This window comes from Lissotriton helveticus, chromosome 2_1 (assembly GCF_964261635.1).
Source record: "Lissotriton helveticus chromosome 2_1, aLisHel1.1, whole genome shotgun sequence".
Lineage (NCBI taxonomy): Eukaryota > Metazoa > Chordata > Amphibia > Caudata > Salamandridae > Lissotriton > Lissotriton helveticus.
In genome coordinates, this window is record NC_136059.1 from 1,574,691,491 (window position 1) to 1,574,712,886 (window position 21,396).

Consider the following 21,396-nt stretch of genomic DNA (forward strand, 5'->3'; position numbering starts at 1 on the left):
AGCACTTCTAGAACATAGAATATAGGATATAAATCACTGTAGCACCAATTAGCAAGTATAGCACACAACCAGTAACTACTGGTAACAGGTAAGTACCACCTACGCAACCCTAACCACCTTAGGAGAATGTCATGCAGGGGACCAGGATCTCACTAGGACCACCTGTACTGGAAAGAACAACCACCTAAGAATAAAATACATTTAGGGGTATCAGCCAGAACACATTACACATGATGCATCAAAACACATTCAGAGGTGCAGGGAAGGAAAACACATGATGCCTAAAACATTCAGAGGTGTAAGGAAAGAAAACACATGATGCATAAAAATATTCAGAGGTGTAGGGAAGGAAAACACATGAGCATAAAAACACATTCAGAGGTGTAAGAACCAGGAAGACACATGATGCATAAAAACATTCAGAGGTGCCAGACCACAACTCAATAGCGCAAAAACACATGATGCCTAAAAACATTCAGAGGTGTAAGATCAAGGTGCGAATCATATTAAATGCATTACATTTCCTAGCACCACATCACATTGCGCAAAACTCACATTAGCCACTACCTGTGGCAGTCCCTAGGCCAACTGGCCTTGTTGGGGCCAGGACGCCCTGTGTCCCAATAGTCAGGGTCCTAAACGGTGCAGCTGCCCACTAATTGCTGGGCAGCTGGGAATCAATAATGATGGGGCCACGTGGGAGCCACACAGGCTCTAAACAACTGGTCGCCCCTGAGCCTCTCTGGGCTCCAGGCAAAGAAATGCGCCTGGGAGCCTCTCAGGCTCTCACTCAATTATGCCCCTTGAGCCTCTCGTGGGCTCTCGCAACAAATGTGGGCCAGGAGCCTCTTGGGCTCTAAAAGTTAATTGTGGCACCTGAGCCACTCGTGGGCTCTCAAAGTCAACTGTGGCGCCTTTCTGGGGGAGTCCCCCGTCTGGGAACTCGAAAACAGCGGAGTGCCCCGGGGCCTCCGTGGGCTCTAAAACAAATGCACCCCTCTGGTTGGAGTCCCCCCTCTGGGGACTCGAGCTCACAGAAAAATGCCCCCGGACAACGTAGGAGCACAAGCTATGCCCCTGAAGCCCTCGTGGCTTCCCCACAACAACGAGCGTGAGATCGCGCTACTGGGGGGGGGGAGGAAACAGACAATGTGTCCCGGTGCCCCTCCCTTTCCCTTTGCTGCCACACTCACCGGGTCAGGCGGCGGCTGGGGACGGAGTGCTCCCGCTCCTCGGGATTCTCGCGGCAGCGTCTCCTCTCTGGGTGCAGGGCTCCCCCTTGGTCATGGGAGCCCAACAGCGGCTGCCGCACTACTCCGGTCTCCCGAGTGCCAATCGCAGCGCGGCCTTCCAGGGCGAGCCTCCCACGGCCCGCCAACCACAGTGCGGCCTTCCAGGGCGAGCCTCCTGCGGCCCGCCAATCACAGCGCGGCATCTCCGGCGACCATTATCACAAACGGCTCGGGCCGCGGTGGTGAGACGAAGGGGACAGAATGAGGGGTGGGCACCCTCGCCAGATCAAATAATAGGAGAAACGGGGTGGACACCCGATAATTAATTAAATAAACGGGGTGGCACCCGTAAATAAAACATAGCCCGATTCGGGCGCCAAGCAGGGTAGGCACCTGCAAGCTCAGGGGCACCAAGGGCAGGAGCGCTTCCCTCCTTGGTAAAATGACAGCGCTCTGCCCAGGAATCAGGATAAAGCACCCACGAGGCGCTGGGGAGCCCAGGAATCAAGAAAACGCCCCAGAAAGGACCCCCACAGCAAAGGAGGGTCCCAGCAGTTGCATGGCATTACAGGACAAGGCTTCTAGGGCAAGTGAAGTCTCCCAGCCATCCTCAGGCCAGGCAGAAAGGGCCCCCAGGAAGAAGTCCTCCAGCAGTCCATCAGGTATCCAGGGGCTGGGCTGGGCTCAGGGAGGCAAGCGTTCCCCTGAGCCCAAGCAGCAGCACGCCCCTGGCAGGATTCAAGTCAGAAACAAGAACATTTTGTAAGGGGACACAGCCCCTTTTTATACAGCAAAAACCTTTGTCTAAAGGTGCAAGGCAGTGTGAGAACCAGCTACAACTGGTTATAGGGAACTCCTTTCAGTGCTAGGGGCAGAAGCGACAGCCACCCAGCAGGAGGTGGAGCCAGCATTGTGGCAGGCAGGCACAGCCCTATTCACTCCCAGGTGCTATCTCCTCCCACCACTCTAGTTGCAGATGCAGTCATTCAACTAAGGGCTGACTCAGACAACCTCCTGGGGGCTCCCCAGCCCCTGTCACCCTCAAACCAGATAGTCAATCCACAAGCAGGCCCAGGCACTCCTGGAGCCAGGCGCCAGCCAATCATGTGCCAGCAGACTCACTACACATGCACACACATGTCTAGAAGTGGCACTTCCGCACTAGACACGTTCATGCCACATACATCATTACGCAGCATTCAATCTCACGAGTTTGCACATACCAAACTCGACCCTGCACTCCCCACACATCAGGAACTACCATGGTCACACAGATTCCCCATGCATTCCTATGGGAGGGCAGGTCACTCACCACACATACACAGAGAGCTCATGCACTTTACACTGTACCACAGTGAAAAAGTGCACAAAGGCCTAAAATCACCAACACAAGGTTCCAGAAACAGGCTAGGAAAAAGCAAAAAAGTTTCGGGGTGAACCTGCCAAAAGGGCCAGGTCTAACAATTCCGTTTAGAGGCCTTACGCCAATTCCGCCCAGCCGTAACTAAAGTTCTTCTACGCAGTGGAAAGGACATAGCCAGCCACCCCCCCTCCACCAGGCCCGGTCCCTGCTTCTGATCTCAGCCAGGTCGGGGTAGCCTCCCTTGGCCCTATGGACCCCGTGACAGGCACACGGACCCTCGCCAGGCCATAGGACGGGGCCTCCCACAACACAGGGATGTATAGGGGTGGGCAGAAAACTCCCCTCCACAAGCGGAATGGATAAAGCCAGCCACCCCCACTCCCCGGCTCGGTCCCTGCTTCTGAAGAGGTGTGGCGCCGCGGCCAGGGCGACTGACGCTGGACGCTGGGGATCAAGGTTCGATCCCCGGCTCCGGCGGCAGATTAGCCCAGCACCATGCAACTCTGGGCAATAGCTTGCTTAATCTTCCCGACGGCCCCCAGCGCCTAGAGACCCTAACGGGTGATTGTGCGCTATACAAATGTGGATTATGTTATGTTATGTTATGTTAAAGCAGCCAGTATGGGGAGAGCTTCCCCAGGCCCCGGTGAACCCCCTTCCCCAGCACCTAGATGCTCAGCTGGCTTGTAGGACAGGAGGCTCCCGCACCCCATGACCCGCCGGGCGGAGCTCAATTCACAGACCTTAGTCAGGCCGGGGAGATCCTCCCCGGGCCCTGGTGGACCCCCGTCCCCAGCGCCCGGATCCTGGGGCACTGGGATGGAGCACAAGCCACGGGCCCGGACCCAGCTTCTGAACCCTAGCCAGGCCAGGGAGAGCCTCCCCCTGACCCGGTGGACCCCCTTCCCCAGCACCAGGACCCTCGACTGGCTTGTAGTACGGGGGGCTCCTGCATGCTGGGACAGTGGGACGGAGCACAAGCCAGGGGCCTGGTCCCAGCTTCTGAACCCTAACCAGGCCATGGAGAGTCTCCTCGGGTCCCGGTAGACTCTGTACCTGGTGCCCATACCCTCGGCTGGCTTGCAGAATGTGAGCTCCTGCACACTGGGACACTGGGACAGAGCACAAGCCACAGGCCCGTGCCAGGCTTCCGAACCCTAGCCAGGCCGGGGAGAGCCTCCCCAGGACCCGGTGGATGCCCCTCCCCGGCACCCAGACCCTGAAATGGCTTTCAAGATGGGGGACTCCCACACACTGGGATGCTGGGATGGAGCACAAGCCCCGGTTCCAGCTTCAGAACCCTAGACAGGCCAGGGAGAGGTACCCAGGGCCCAGGTGGACCCCCGTCCCCAGCGCCCAGATCCTCGACTGGCTTGCAGGATGGGGGCTCTGTCACCCTGAGACACTGGGATCGGAGCACAAGCCATGGGCACGCGCCCAGCTTCCGAACCCTAGCCAGGCCAGGGAGAGTCTCCCCAGGACCTGGTGGTAGCACGTCCCCAGACCCTCGGCTGGCTTGCAGGATGGGGGGCTCTCACACCTTGGGACACAGGGACAGAGCACAAGCCACAAACCCGGGACCACCTTTCGAACTCTATCCATGCCGGGGAGAGCCTCCCTGGGCCTCAGTGGACCCCTGTCCCCAGTGCCCGGACCCTCGGCTGGCTTGCAGGACAGGGGGTTCCCGCACCCTGGGACACAGGGACGGAGCACAAGCCATGGGCCCAGCTACCAAACCCTAGCCAGGCTAGGGAAAACCTCCCTGGGCCACGGTGGACCTCCGTCCTCAGCAGCTGGACTGTCGGCTGGTTTGCAGGACAGGGGCTCGCACACTCTGGGACACTGTAACGGAGCACAAGCCCCGGGTCCAGTCCCAGCTTCCGAACCATAGCCAGGCTGGGGAGAGGCTCACCGGGCCACAGTGGACCTCCGTCCCCAGTGCCCGGAGCCTTGGCTGGCTTGCAGGATGGGGGCTCTGCAACCTGGTACACTGGAACTGATCACATGCCCTGGGCCAGGCCCCAGCATCTGCTCCCTACAAAGGCCAGGGAGAGCCTCCCCGGGCCCCAGTGGACTCCTGTCCCCAGCACCCCGACCCTTGGCTAGGTTGCAGGACGGGGGGCTCCCGCACCCTGGGACACTGGGACAGAGCACAAGGCCCGGGCCCAGCTTTTGAACCCTTGAAAAGGAAAACAAGGGACTCTACTCACTGAGAAACCAGGGTAATCAATTCGTCTAAGAAACAATGGTTCCTGTGGAATATATACTTAGTATTTATTTGAAGCAAACTAAGCGACAATCGCATTGGGCCAGGGTTTCAATTAGGTGTCAAAGAGAAAGGAATACACATACACTGACTCAGTTGTTAGCTAAAGTTGTATTCCTTAAGTCAATTACCAATATTTACAAAGCATTTGAGCAAAATATATGAAAAATATATACAAGTGTGTATAGTGTCCCAAGTGAAAAACATGAACCTAAATAACAAGAGTGACGTTTTGTGACAATATTAACAAGGTTTCAAAAAGTTTTCTGTTTCTAAAAGCGACCAATATTTTTTGTTTGACATATACTTAGTATCTTTATAGTAATAGAATACAGTTTGTTAAAAAATGGTTCGCTTTTCCTTTTTCTGTCGACGGCGTTTCGACCCTATTCTGGGTGTAGGGTCTCTTCAGGACCTGCGAAATGGGGACATCTATGGAGAACAGGGAAATGATTTAGAAAAATGGCCCATATTTTGGCTAAATTGCTGTAATAGGACAAATGGGAAGGAATGTACCTGATTGTGGAGTTGCTACGGTGCACTGTGGTGAAATACCCCGTGTTGAAATAGAAAAGAATACTCACTGTGGCACCCAGCCGGGTTCTGTGAGGAAGAAATAATAAAGGTATCACTCTATTTATTGTTTGCGCAGGACCAATTTACCTAACTCAGACCAAACATTCATTTCAAGGGATAGATTATGTGATCACTTACCCCTAGTAAGGGTGAAAAGTAGCAATCCTAAAATATATATTCTCTTTTTCTTTCTTTTCCGTTGCTCAACGATGTGTGTCGTGCCCCTTCACAGCAAACACACATACTGAAGGTTGGAAACATGGAAAAATGAAAAGCAAACCATTTTTTAACCAACTGTATTCTATTATTATATAGATACTAAGTGTTAGAAATGGGATTTCTGGTTGGCTGAGGCACAGGCAGAATTTAGAGGGGATTATGGACATGGGACAACCATCCCCCTGAGGTTGACACATGACTCATATGTTGTGAGACCGCCTGTCCGGTGCAGATCTCCCGTCCCCTGTCCACCTGACAGTGCATGAAGATCCACCAGAACAGAAGTGGTGTCACCATGGTCACTCCAAGGGAACGTAGCCCAACTGGCTAGTCCCTGACCCATTGGTTCTTCCACTGGGGAACTCATCCCCCAATCACTCCTGTGCCTTCCCAACTGGAGTAGCACTGTCGTACACTGGAACCCCTGGAACTCTATTTACAGATGCTCCAGGTTCCCTAGACACTAGGTGATCTTCCTCAAATGGACTAACAGGACAACCTATGTCCCCAACCTGGTGTTCCCTCAAGAAACCACCCAGGTTCTGAGCTAGGGCTTCGGGCATCTGAGAACTCTCAGTCACCCACTCACTCCCGCTCCACTGAGACAGGTAGTAAGCCCCTACACCCCCCTCACTATTCTGGGACCTAGCTAGGCTACACTGAGCCTCTTCCATCACGCTGGGCTGGAAGATACCTGAACCACTAATTTCGGAATCACTCACCAATGACTCTTCAGAACCTCTGACCCTTTCCAAGCGGTCTGCTTCCCTTGCCAGGAGCTCTGCATTAGTAACCCCACTTTCCAACAGGTGTTGGCGCAACCCTGGCGAAAAACAACTGAGCAGGTGCTCTCTGAGAATCATTTCGAACAATATATAAAAATTATTCTTGGTGTGAACTCGTACCCAATCAATGAATGCCCCATAACATTCATCCTCAAACTCTCCCCAAGACTGGTGAGGCAGATTCTTATTGCCCCTGAATTTCAACCTATACTCCTCTCCTGGGGAAACAGGTACCATACTCTGGGAACTGGGAATGGGACTTCCTGCACTGATGCATATATCGCTGCCACCACTGGACTCAACCCTCCCTGGGGAATCCAGAAAACTATAACTGCACGCAGGGGATAGTCTACACTCCAGAGGTAGTTTCTCTCTGGTGAAGGCCCTCTCAGCCTCCTCTATCCTCTCCTGTGCTAAGACCCTCTCGGTCTCCAGCTGTTGCTTCTTAACACCCAGCTGCGCCATCGCCTGGACATGCTCTAACTTGAGCTGTTGCAAGGCCAGCTGATGCTCCCTTTCTTCCCTCCTATCTACCCACTCCTCTGGGGACAGGAAAAGGGATGGGGTGCTGCACCTGACACTGGACCCAGCAAGGGACTCCCTATCTATGGGGTCTTCACTATCTACTGATGTCCAGGCACTGTCATCCTCTTCCTCCTCTTCAGATTCTTCAGGGCTCCCCTCAGACCCACCACCCTCATGGTGTGCGGCCCGGGCCCTATCTTCCTCACTGCGCTCACTTTCCCAGTCATCCTTCTGCCATAGGATCAGATTGTCCCTCAGTTTGGACGGGGTGTCTGACCCATTTACTGCTATATCTCTTTCTTCACAGAACTCTACCAACTCATCCATACTGTATCTAAGCAGACCACAGAAATTAAAAGCAGACTCCATGTTGGCAGGACGCTCAGGGACACTTGCAACACAGGGGACCTAATAATCTGAGCTGAAGCAAGAGTACACAATCTAAAAATGACACTCTTAGGAGAAGAAATAATGGAACTTCAAAAAAACAATAACCCCCAAAATGTGACTATCTAAAATGCAGAGTTTTGTGGTGCAGCCAGTTGCTGCTGCGGTACAGCGCAAATGCAAGTCCTTTTCCCACCGCTGACCACCAAAGTTAGAAATGGGATTTCCGGTTGGCTGAGGCTTGCGCCAAAGTCAGGCAGAAACCACCATTCTACGTCAGGGCAAGGAAGTCACCCGCCAAGATAACTCTTGCTCACCCCCTTGGTAGTTTGGCACGAGCAGTCAGGCTTATCTCGGAGGCAAGGTGTAAAGCGTTTGCGCGCGCACCCAGCAACAACACCCAAGGCCCACCACAAAGGAAACTCCACACAAGGTTATATATAAAAATAGCCTTTGTATTATACCAAACACATTAGATAATAAATACACACTTTACAATGTGCCATAGGCACAATTTACAGGGGATTATGGTCATGGGACAGGGCCACGTGGGCCACTGTCAGGAATAGGCACTTTTAGAACTAGCACTTGGTAGAATTAGCACTTAGAACATAGAACAATAATAACTGTAGCACCAAATAACAAATGTAGCACACAACCAGGAACAACTGGTAAAAGGTAAGTACCACCTACGCAACCCTAACCACCTTAGGAAAATATCACGCAGGGAACCATGAGCTCACTAGTATCACTATACTAGGCAAACAACCTCCTAAGCATTACAATAAATTCAGAGGAATAGGCAAGAACTTGGCACATGATGCATAAAAACACATTCAGAGGTATAGGCAAGAACTTGGCACATGATGCATCAATGACATTAGGCGGGTACTTACAATTGCGCAAAATCACATAGGGCCAAACACATGTACCTCACGCAAGGGCACAACACCAGAACTGTCCCCCAGGCCAACTGGCCTCTCAGGGGCTGAAACACCTATGTCCAGAAAAGTCAGGGCAGGCTGCGCAGACAGCCAAAGAAGGGTGAGTAAAAGGGGCAAGCCTAAACGAAGCAGCTGCCCACTAAGTGCTGGGCAGCTGGGGATCTTCTCTGGGCTTTTTCACGGAAACAACTGGGGCCTCAGGAGCCTCGTGGCTCTGAACAACAAATGCCCCCTTTGAGCCTTGTGGGCTCTGAAAACAATGCTGCCGGCTGCGGGAGCGGCCCTCTGCCAACCGGGGCCACCCTACCCTCAGTAATGTCCCCCAAAAGTTGGAGTCCTCCCGCCCTGGGACTCAGAGCCACGGGGCTCTGTAAACAAATGTCCCCTGGAGCCCTCTTGTGGGCTCTGCAACAAGATAATGCCCCCTAAGTCCGTGGAGCCTCGAAGGGTCTAAAATAAAACGCAGGTACCACTTTAGCAGGAGGTGAGCGGGCACTGGCAATGTGCCCCGACGCCCCCCCTCGAACAATGATGGCCCCCGGAGCCCTCGTGGGCAAAGTAAAGAATGCCCCCATATTGGAGTCCTCCCGCTGGGGACTCGGAGCAACGGGGCTCTGTAAACAAATGTCCCCTGGTGTCGGAATCCCCCCTCTGGGGACTCGGAATGAGCAAATGCCCCCAATCGTCATTGGAGCGGCCCTCTGTCAACCAGGGCCGCTCTCGGTAACCAGGAAACTGCCCTCGCACTCACCAGCTCTTGCAGGGTTCCTCGGGCTCTGCTTCAAGGGCGGAGGCGGGGCTCTCTCTCTCTGGGGAAAGCCTCGCTGGGGGAGCCAGCGTCGCTGCCCTTCTTTCCCCGGTTTCTGTGAGCAGCATGGAGACTCCTTCTCCGGGTGCCGGTTCCTGCCTTCGGTCCCCCTCGGCCTCCGTAGCAGCCCTCAGATCTGGGGGAAGCCCTGCGTCCAGACCAATGGCTGCGGGGCTTGGTGATGACGCGATGGGACTTCTGGATTCGGCGCTAGGCCAAGGGCCGCGGCGGTGATTCTTTCTCCTCAACACAGGGTGGGCTCCCGTCAAATAAATAAATAAAACAGGGTGGGCACCTGTTCCTGAAGAGAGATTTGGCCAATTTGCGGGACCACACGCAGGGTGGGCACCTGCTCTGGAAAAAGAGGCACAAAGGGGGATCCCCACACTGGGGAATCCCTCGAGGTAGGGCTTTCCCACTTCGGGCTGCAGGAGCCAACAGCAGCGTTCCTGGGCAGGCAGAACACAGCGTTTCATGAAAGTAAAAGTACAGCGCTCCCAGGCGCTAGGTCAAAGGCCAGTAAAAGGTCCTTTAGCAAGGCAGGGGGGGCAAGGCTGGGCCCAGGGGCCAGCTCACAGGGCCCTCCAGGCAGGAATGCAGTCCTAGTGGCGGTCCTCCTGGCGCCCAGCAGCAGCAGGCCCCCTCCAAGATAGGATCAGGCAAGAGAACCCTTTGCAAGGGGACACAGCCCCTTTTTATACATAGAAATCCTTTGACCTTAGATGCTGGGTGGGGGGAAAACCAGTCGCTGCTGGTTTTGGAGCATTTTGTTGTGCTCAGCCACCCTTTCCATTCACTGGCCAGGATAGGGACATCAGACGCACCACAGGGGGGGAGCCAGCATTGTGTGGGAAAAGCCCAGCCCTATTCAGGTCCCAGGTGCACTTCTCCCTCACATGACTCATGCAGATCTCTCCACTCACCACCGGGGCAGACCCATCATGGCCAGCTCCAGCCAATCACAAGCCAGACAGCCAATTTACCTTTTATACACAGACAGGCCAACTTCTAGAAGTGGCACTTCCACTCTAGGCACAATCATGCCGCACACATCATCGCGCAGCATTTAATCACACAAGTCCGCACATCCCAAACTCGCACCTGCACTCCCCACGCATCAGGAACTAACATGGACACATACATTCCCCATGCATTCCTATGGGAGGGCAGACCAACCTTACCACACGCATGCACTTTACCCTGGGACACAGTGGTAAAGTGCGCAGAAAACAAAAATCACTATCACCAGGTCACAATTAAAAAGCAAAAACTTTAGGGGTGAACGTGCCAGAAGGGCCAAGTCCAACACTAAGTATGTCAAACAAGAAATATTGGTTGCTTTTAGAAACGGAAAACTTTTTGAAACCTTGTTAATATTGTCACAAAACGTCACTCTTGTTATTTAGGTTCATGTTTTTCACTTGGGACACTATACACACTTGTACATATTTTTCATATATTTTGCTCAAATGCTTTGTAAATATTGGTAATTGACTTAAGGAATACAACTTTAGCTAACAACTAAGTCAGTGTATGTGTATTCCTTTCTCTTTGACACCTAATTGAAACCCTGGCCTAATGCGATTTTCGCTTAGTTTGCTTCAAGTAAATACTAAGTATATGTTCCACAGGAACCAGCTTTTGATCCCTAGCCAGGCTGGGGGAGCCTCCCTGGGCCATGGTGGACCTCCGTCCCTAGCGCCCGAACCCTCGGCTGGCTTGCAGGACGGGGGCTACCACACCCTGGGACACTGGGACTGAGCACAAGCCCCGAGTCCAGCTTTTAAACCCTAGCCAAGCTGGGGAGAGCCTCCCTGGGCCACGGTGGACCTCCGTACCTAGCACTCGGTCCCTCTGCTGGCTTTCAGGACGGGGGGCTCTGCACCCTGGGACACTGGGACGGAGCACAAGCCCTGGGCCCCGGCCCAGCTTCTGATCCCTAGCCATGCCAGGGAGAGCCTCCCTAGGCCCCAATGGACCCCCATCCCCAGCGTCCGGACCCTTGGCAAGCTTGCAGAAAGGGGGCTCCTGCACCCTGGGACACTAGGACAGAGCAAAAGCCACGGGCCCAGGGCCAGCTTCCAATCCCTAGCCAGGCCAGGGAGAGCCTCCCCAGGCCCCGGTAGATGCCCCTCCATAGGTCCGGGTCCCTCGGCTGGCTTGCAGGATGGGGGGCTCCCGCACCGTGGGACACTGGGATAGAGCACAAGCCACTGTTCCAGCTTCTGAAGCCTAGCCAGGCCAGGGAGAACCTCTCTCTGGGCCCCGGTGGACCCCCATCCCCAGCACCCGGACCCTCGCCTGGCTTGCAGGATGGAGGCTCCCACACCTTGGGACACTGGGATGGAGCACAAGCCCCGGGCCCGGGCCCAACTTCCGAACTCTAGCCAGGCTGGGGAGAGCCATCCCAGGCCCTGGTGGACCCCCGTCCCCAGCACCCAGACCCTCGGCTGGCTTGCAGGAAGGGGGGCTCCCACACCCTGGGACACTGGGATGGAGCACAAGCCCCTGGCCCAGGCCCAGCTTCCGAACTCTAGCCATGCTGGGGAGAACCTCCCCGGGCCACGTGGACCTCTGTCCCCAGTTGCCAGACCCTCAGCTGGCTTGCAGGATGGGGTGCTCCCACACTCTGGGACATTGGAAAGGAGCACAAGCCCCGGGCCTGGGCCCAGCTTCCGATTCCTAGCCAGGCCTGGGAGAACCTCCCCGGGCCCCAGTGGACTCCCGTCCACAGCACAAGGACCCTCGGCTGCCTTGCAGAACAGGGGGCTCCTGCATCTTGGGACTCTAGGATGGAGCAGAATCCCCGGGCCCGGTCCCAGCTTCCGAACCCTAGCCTGGCTGGGGAAAGCCTCCCCGGGACCAGGTGGACCCCCATCCCCACTACCCGGACCCTCGGCTAGAACCAAGGAGGGTTAAGCCCCGGCCACGTCCTCTCCTGAGTAGCCCATTTTTCTCAACTATTAAGCCCCCATGTAGTGGGGGCTTACAGAACTTTGGGGAAGGACAAAATGTGGATTTAGCCTGGCCAGCCGGTAGTCTGGCCATCTGGTCACCCAGCCTGCAGTGCAATCTGGTCACCCAGCCCGCAGGGCCATCTGGTCACCCAGCTCTCAGGGCCATCTGGTCACCCAGCCCGCCGGGCCATCTGGTCACACTGCCTACGGGGCCATCTGGTCACTCTGCCCGCAGGGCCATCTGGTCGCGTGGCTGACAGGGCCATCTGGTTGCACATCCAGGCTACCAGATGGCCTGGGATGACTCAGTGCCCAGATGGCCTGGGAGGGTGTCGTACCCAGTCGGCCTTGCAGTCCAGCGAGGATGGCCAGGCGCACCGAGGCAGCCGCTCGGGAGGCTCCTTCCCCCGGGGCTGCTGCTTACCTCCCTACCTGACTTACCCGTGAGCAGCGAGAAGGGGAGGCCCGGTCGGCCCAGGCCATCTGGTCACCTGCCAACCCGCAAGGGATGGTGGACCGGGTCATGTACCCCGGTGGGGCCGGGACAGGAAGGAGAGGCCCCATGCCAGAGGGCACGTGGTTTAGGCGGCCTCCCTTGGGCACGTGTGACCCCCTCCGCATCCCTCCCTCCGGCCGGTGGCAGAGGGACCCACCCCTGGGTATGGTGGAGGAGGGCTTCTGTGGCTGCCCATGCACAGAGAGACAAAAGCTTGGCTCAGAGGCTGACTTTCAATAGATCGCAGCGAGGTAGCTGCTCTGCTACTTACAAAACCTTGACCCAGAATCAGGTTGTCTACGAATGATTTAGCACCGGGTGCCCCACGAAAATGTGGTGCACTAAGGGCAATGGAGGCGGCCCCCTTCCGTGCTCGCTCTGGTTCCCAAGCGAGTGGCTCTACGTACCGGCCCACCGAGATTGGCCGACTATCCCAGGCCAACTGAGGCTCCACTGCACTGCGGTATCATTACGGTTTAGGGGGGATTCTGGTTTAGAGGCATTCAGTCATAATCCCACAGATGATAGCTTCGCCCCATTGGCTCCTCAGCCAAGCACATACACCAAATGTCTGAACTTGTGGTTCCTCTCGTACTGAGCAGGATTACTATTGCAACAACACATCATCAGTAGGGTAAAACTAACCTGTCTCATGACGGTCTAAACCCAGCTCATGTTCCCTATTAGTGGGTGAACAATCCAATGCTTGGTGAATTCTTTTTCACAATGATAGGAAGAGCCGACATCGAAGGATCAAAAAGCGATGCCGCTATGAACACTTGGCCGCCACAAGCCAGTTATCTCTTTGGTAACTTTTCTGACACCTCCTGCCTGATACCCAGAAAGTCAGAAGGATTGTGAGGCCCCGCTTTCACGGCCTGTATTCAACTGAAAATCGAGATCAAGCGAGCTTTTGCCCTTTTGCTCCATGGGAGGTTTGCGTCCTCCCTGAGCTCACCTTAGGACACCTGAGTTAATGTTTGACCCCCCTGCCTCACTGGGTAAGTGAGAAAATGATGATTGTCTTGGTAATTCAACGGCAGCGAGAGGGCCTCTCACTTATCCTCCACCCCTCATGTCTCTTCACAGTGCCAGATGAGAGTTAACCTCAATATGACTTCTTTCCTCGCTGATTCTGCCAAACCCATTCCCTTGGCTGTGGTTTTGCTAGATAGTAGGTAGGGACAGTGGGAATGTAATTCATCCATTCATGCACATCACTAATTAGATGACGAGGCATTTGGCTACCTTAAGAGAGTCCATAGTTACTCCCGCCGTTTTCCTGCACTTCATTGAATTTCTTCACTTTGACATTCAGAGCACCGAGCAGAAATCATATCGCATCAACACCCGCCTCGGGCCTCCGCGATGCTTTGTTTTAATTAAATAGTCGGATTCCCCTGGTCAGCACCAGTTCTAAGTCAGCTGCTAGGCGCTTTCCGAGTCAGAACGCTGGTCTCGTTCCCCCGGGGAGGGGGAATGGGGAAAGGTGACCCCGCAGCTGGGGCGATCCACAGTAAGGGCCCGGCTCGCGTCCAGAGTTGTCGTCATCCCGGAGGGAGGCGCTTCGTCCAGCTACAGCTCTTGCCTAGCCCTGCTTTGCACCACAGCCTGACCCACGCCTTAGAGCCTATCCTTATCCCGAAGTTACGGAGCTGACTTGCTGACTTCCCTTACCTACATTGTTCCAACATACCAGAGGCTGTTCACCTTGGAGACCTGCTGCAGATACTGGTATGGCCCGGTGCAAGATTAACATCATCTCGCCCTGATTTTCAAGGACCAGCGAGAGCTCACCGGGTGTCGCCGGAACCGCAACGCTTTCCAAGGCTCAGGCCCCTCTCTCGGGGCGAACCCATTCCAGGGCACCCAGCCCTTCAAAAAGAAAAGAGACCTCAGAGATCCCAGAGAAGCTCTCGCCGGCTTCTCTGGGATCATTTGCATTACCACACTGGACGCCATGAGGGCGCCTGTCTCTGCCACTCTGGGGTGTTGGATCTGAACCCGACTCCCTTTCGATCGGCCAAGGGCAGCGGAGGTCATTGACTGTCCCTTCCAAATGGCGCTCGCCCATCTCTTATGACCGACTGACCCATGTACAACTGCTGTTCACATGGAACCCTTCTCCACTTCGGCCTTCAAAGTTCTTGTTTGAATATTTGCTACTACCACCAACATCTGCACCTGCTGCAGCTCCACCCGAGCCTTTGTCCCGGGCTTCCCTGCACACTGCAGTGGCCCTCCTACTCATCACGGCTTAGCCAGCCCCTGCGGCTCTCCGCCCCTGCAATGGCCAGGTATGGGCCCGGCGCTCCAGCGCCATCCATTTTCAGGGCTAGGTGATTCGGCAGGTGAGTTGTTACACACTAATTAGCGGATTCCGACTTCCATGATCACTGTCCTGCTATCTATATCAACCAACACCTTTTCTGGGGTCTGATGAGCGTCGGCATTGGGCACCTCAACCCGTCGTTCGGTTCATCCAGCAGTGCTAGTTCTGCTTCCCAAAAGTGGACCACTAGGCACTCACATTCCATGCCCAGCTCCAAGCCAGGGAGCCGGGCTTCTTCCCATTTAAAGTTTGAGAATAGGTTGAGATCGTTTCGGCCCCAAGACCTCTTATCATTTGCTTTACCAGATAAACGGGGGGCTCTGAGCCCAGCTATCTTGAGGAAAACTTCATAGAAAACCAGTTACTAGATGGTTTGATAAGTCTTTCTCCCCGATACCCAGGTCGGATGACCGATTTGCACGTCAGGACCGCTAGAAACCTCCACCAGAGTTTCCTCTGGCTTTGCCGTGTCCAGGCTAAGCGTGGGCAGAAAATCTGTTTCGCGGGCGAATTTGCGGATTTTTGATGATTTCGCGATCCGCGAATCGCGTGAAATTGCCCAATAATCCGCAAATTTTCAAGCTACGAATTATTTTGCTTGGTCGCGCTTGAAAAATACAATATCGCGTGCGCGGCGTTGACTCTGAGCCTGCGAGTTGTTTTTCTCCCGGTTTTGCGTGTGCTGCGCCATTTTCGATCTTGCTGCGTGATCGCGTGAGAGTTATCGCGGCTTGCCATCTTGCACGGCGAGAGTTTGTAAAAATTGCATGCACAAGAAATCCACCGCAGGAAGCATAAACCTTGTGGAAATGATGATTTTGATCAGAATAACTCCTCAGATTGACATTTGGCTGCACTTTTTGGTGCAGGAGTCCATTTTTTGGGGTGGGGTGGGAGAAAGGAAGTGCCCCAGTGTCTCCAACTTCCTGTTCCTGTCCAGCAGGCTCCTCTCAGTGCTTTGTCCATGTCCTGGTCACTTTTCATTTGGCTGTGGAGCTGAAAGGATTACTTTTTGTGGCTGCTGCTGGATATTTGTATTTGAGGACATTTTGGACTTTGGAGTTTAGATCACTTTTGGACTTGATATTTTACAAGTAAGTTGGTGTTGTTTGTTTGGGGCAATGCAGTTGAGGCAACTCCAGTTCTAAAACTTTTTTCACAACTTTAACAAAATATATATTGTGGTGGGTAGTCACAGTATCCAGTAGGCCCAGGGTTAGTCATGGGTGTATGATACAACTGTTTCTGTGATTTTTTTTTAACTTAATTCTCATTTATGTCATGGAATTTTAGCTCACTGTTATATATTGTTTGTTTCTTTAATTTTGGGGGGTCAGTAAAGCCAGTAGGCCCAGGGGTAGTGAGTGGTGCATGGACCAAGTCTTTCTGTGGGGTGTCTTGAATGTAAACATCATTGAGGGCATGGTTGGCATTGGATGATGGTGATTTTTATGTGTTTTTCGATTTTTTGGGGTGTTTATGGGGCATGGCCATGTGGGTGGGGGGCATTTTGAGGGCTGGTACAGGTAGGGCCTGGCCATGTGGTGGGGGTCAAGGGGCCATTTTGAAGGCAGGCAGTGTGCGCAGGCCTACACCCAGTTTGCCTTGCTTTCAACCATTATGCCCAGGGTTACTCAGGCCTAGTCTTTCTGTGGGGTGTCTTGAATTTAAACATCATTTGGGGCATGGATGGCATTGGATTGTGGTGATTTTTATGTGTTTTTCGATTTTTTGGGGTGTTGTTGGGGCATGGCCATGTGGGTGGGTGCCATTTTGAGGGCTGGTACAGGCAGGTCCTGGCCATGTGGTGGGGGTCAAGGGGCCATTTTGAAGGCAGGCAGTGTGCTCAGGCCTGCACCCATTTTGCCTTGCTTTCATCCATTATGCCCAGGGGTACTCAGTGGTGCATGGACCAAGTCTTTCTGTGGGGTGTCTTGAATGTAAACATCATTGAGGGCATGGATGGCATTGGATTGTGGTGATTTTTGAGTGTTTTTCGACTTTTTGGGGTGTATAACTGATGTTCCTCTGGCTTCCATTGCTTTTAGGTGCACAAGAGAACCACCAGTGCCAGGAAGAAGTCCTGCAGCGGTGTGTGCAGCACAACGTCACGTGACGTCACGTTTGGCCACAGACAAGACAACTCTGCAGCTCATGCAACTGCGGCCTGCTGTTCTGACATCTCAAGAAGATGGCCACAAAGAATGTTGGCCGTAGCGCCTCAGCGAAACAAGTTTCCTGTGCCACTGCCAGTAAGTAGGAGCAGCAGAAGCAAGTGGCCTCACCTACCAAGGAGACTGGTGTGCCCACCGACACCTTTTTTGGGAAAAAAAAATAAGCCTGCAGCAGCAGTGTCCGCGGGGACCAAGCTGGAAGCAGCACCTCCGCTTCATTGGGCTCAGTGCCACCACGCAAACTTAGGTCCAAGACCATGAGTGCTGCTGCGGCAGCCACTTTGGTTGTTCACTCACCATCGACCAGTGATGTTGGCTCATCACAAGAAAGTACCATCCAATCAACGCCGGGTGTAACTCAGCTGACGAGTGTTCAACAACCACAGCCGCAACGACAACCACACGTGCAACTAATACAAGCGCAAGTACATGGGCAAGGAGAGGCACAAGGAGAGGCGCAAGTAGAGCCGCAAGGAGCGGCGCAAGTAGAGCCACAAGGAGAGGCGCAAGTAGAGCCGCAAGGAGAGGCAGAAGTAGAGCCGCAAGGAGAGGCGCATGGACAGGTGCATGGAGAGGTGCAACTAGAGGTTCATGGAGCGGCACAACTGCCTACAACGCTTGTTCCTCCAGAAGTAGGGGCACATCAGGAAATTGATATTCAAGAGGAGGTATCATCTGAAGAAGCCACTCCTCCTGATGATTATTATCCATTGTCTTCCATATCCCAGCAAGAAAAAGGTCAAGGAGGGATACTACTACTACTACAAAATCTTCTTCAAGCCCCTTCCTTCTGATGACCTCGATCATGATTGGAACCCAGCCATGCAGTCTGAGAGTGAGTCACGCCATGACCCGACAAAGGTAGCTAAGCCTAAAAGGAAGGCTCCCGCAAAGCTACTACTTATGGGTGATGATGACAAACAAGAAGTGGTGTCTTCTGCTGCTGATGAACAGTCTGACGATGACCCAGTCATCGCAGTCATCACTCCAGCCCCAGCAGACAGACATTTTCACCCTAGCCCGAATGGCTGCTGAGCGCGATATGGGCGGCGTGGCACTGGTACCACTACCGTTAAATACAACACCAAAACGACCTACAGCTCCCATCTTTTTTAGTAAGAAGGGCCGGCATGGACCTCCATACAGCTCGACCTCAAGTAGTGGTGCTGTAAGTGAACAACAGAAACGAATTCAGCCACGCCCATCCTCCACTTCATCTGGCATTGAAAGTCAAAGTAGCACCTCACCTTCAGCAGACATCACCAGTCCCCAGTTTGGGACTTATTTACTGTTAGCCAAAGGGCGGAAAACATGGTTGTTTGTTCGATTTGTAAAGTATTAGTTAGTCGTGGTAAGCTTGGTACCAACTATGGTACCGGAGGCCATAGAGGTCATCTCCAAAAACACCACACTATCCAGTGGGATGTGCACCTAAGGAAAATACGGGAAGACCAAAGTAGAACTGATCCAAATGTATCCATTCACATTGCATCTGATGCTGACGAGGGGCTGATTCATGTGCATGGGGAAGTGAAGAAGCGACAGACATTTTTTCTGGTACACCCAGTTCTGCTGGCAGCAGCACTGCAGTGGTATTGCCCACACCCTCTACCCCTGCAACATCTATGAGGCACACTAAGAGTGTGGGTGAGACACCTACGCGAAAAACTACATCAATGGGCCTAACTGGTTTGAAGACGTCATCATCATCATCATCACATAAAATGATCCAGCCCACCACCCGCCAAATGTTGTGGTCGAAGGCACCATTTGAACGCAACCACCCAACGGTACATCTGTATAACGCAAAGCTGGCTTAAAATGCTAGCGCTGGACCTTCTCCCTTTTTCTTTCGTGGAAGGGATGGGGTTTCTAGAATTAGTGGCAACAGTCTGCCCAAAATGGAAGGTTCCTAGCCGGTCCAATTTTGCCAGAGTTGCAGTTCCAGCACTACATCAAGATGTGCTAGAGGTGATTGGGGCAGCTTTGCAGAAGAGTGCTGTTCACACTATCCACTTGACAACAGACATGTGGACCAGTTGCCAAGCCCTTGATTACATGTGCATCACTGCACACTGGGTCTCTTTTGCAGGGTCTTTGGCAGGGGTTAGAGACAAGTCAAGTGCAGTTGTTGACCTGGACACAGTTTTTCAAGCTACTCGAAAACATGCAACATTAGCCATGTTTGCCATGGAGAAAACTCATACTGCAAAAAACATTTTGGAGGAGTTTAACAGTAAGGTCTCTGAATGGCTGCAACCAAGAAATCGCATAGTTGGTTATGTTTCCACGGATAATGGCAGTAATATAGTTAAGGCCATGCAGGAGGGTCAATATTTCAGAGTGTCGTGTTTGGCGCACTGTATAAACCTGGTTGTGCAAGATTTCTTGAAAACTGAAAGCACAGTCAAAAAGTTACTGACCACCTGCCGAAAAATCTGCACACATTTCAGCCATTCTTTTAAGGCCCGGAAGGAGCTGAGGAGCATTCAACATGAATGTAAAGTGCCAGTCAAAGGACTCATCCAGGAGGTGGCAACATGTTGGAACTCAACCTTTTACATGCTTGAGCGTCTGTCTGAGCAGTGCATGGTAATCAATGACTATGTCTTTAAACTAGGTTCTGATCATACAGACAAGAGGCTAGAGTTGGAGGAATGGAAGCTAGTTAAAGGCCTGACAGACATGCTTCGTCCTTTTGAGGTCTTCACGTGTGAAGTCAGCAGAGAGGACTGTTCTTTGAGCAAAGCTATCCCATTGTTGGTCATGCTAGAGCACCAACTGAAGGACGTGTCTTCAACGTTCAGAGATGATGTTGGAAAGCAAGATGCATATCGGTTGGCGGAGAACTTATTAAGCTACCTAGTTGCCAATGAAAGGCTTCAAAACATACATACAGAACAACATTACATTTGTGCCACTGTTCTGCCACTATTCTGGATCCACGGTACAAAAAGGCAGTGGCCAGCAAAGCATTCATTCCTTTTGATGAAGCAGATGTTTCAAAGTACAAACATTGGCAAGCTGTGTCAGCCAGTCGGTTCGAAAAAGATCGGCAGAAAATTCAAGGAGCCGTCAGAAGTCCAACTGAATCAGCAGGCCATCCAGCGTCAAGTTCCACTTCTGAATCTGTGGGCGAAGGGAGTCACTTTCCCTCACAGCCGTTAACGACACCAGCAGCAACCGTATCATCATCCTCACCTGCACCAGGCCCAGCCATAATATTGTCGGAAGCGGATTGGCTAACTCATAAAGGGTTTCTTTGTTCCAGTGCTGAGAAGGCCACAGATGGTACGCAAAGTGGAGCAACCATGGAGAACCTTGAGTCTTTGCTAATACAAACCCATTGCTGTATTGGTACAGAAAAATGGATCTATGGCCACTGATCGCCAACCTGGCTATAAATTATTTGTCTTGCCCACTCGCAAGTGTGTCTTCTGAACGTGTTTTCTGTGCTGCTGGTGCCATTGTAACTTCAAAAAGGACCCGCCTCTCGGCCACAAATGTGGAGTGGTTAACACTGATCAAGATGAATCAGCACTTACCTGACCTACTCCCGTCTCAATTCATGGAGTTTGAGGACAAGCTCTACTTCCCTGACACAGAGCCCTGAAAATGACTTCCTTTTTTTCGTCCTTATTCACTTTTATTCCTGTGTGTCTTTCTTTGTTTTGCAACTTTTACCACAACAAAACTCTAATCATCTAATCACAACAAATCCATCAGCAGCACTGTCTTTATCTTATATTCCTTATTGATTTGAAGGTGCCTCATTCTGCATTCCTGAGGTTCACAAGTTCACAACTCAATCATGCTCCTTTATACTCCTCCTCCAGACTCCACCTATCCATTTCCCTCAAGCAGATGGATGAATTACGACGAGTCCCTTCGAGTGGGACTGAAATTACTGACTGACTTTCATGCTTGCTGATTGCTGGCAGAGTTACTTCTGATATTGACAGGAGAGGCTTCCCTGTGGGCCCTCACTTTCCGAAGAAGATGCGGACAAAAAGTAGAACAGGTTATGAATAATTGAGAAGATGGCATGCAGTAGACAGCAATGGCTGTCTGGCTCTGATGAAACCAATTGCTGTTTTTTTTTGTGCATGAAATGATGATTCATATGTCTTGTCTTAGTTATTATTTAATCTTTCACACAGTAATTGTACCTCATGTCAACAACTCTGTTTTTTATTACCTTGTTTGATTAAAATTGTACTTCAAATTCAGGGGCCACTATATTGCATTTCACAAAATATGTAAAATGACCTTGGAGCGGACTCACTTGCCAATATACCACGATGATTGATTAAATAATATTTCTTTTTCCTT

At 52.6% G+C, this 21,396-nt stretch overlaps 1 pseudogene; it reads right to left on the reverse strand.

The window, feature by feature from the left end:
• Positions 1-12,766: 12,766 nt before the first annotated feature.
• On the reverse strand, positions 12,767-14,248 carry LOC144820787 (28S ribosomal RNA; annotated as a pseudogene).
• Positions 14,249-21,396: the final 7,148 nt, after the last annotated feature.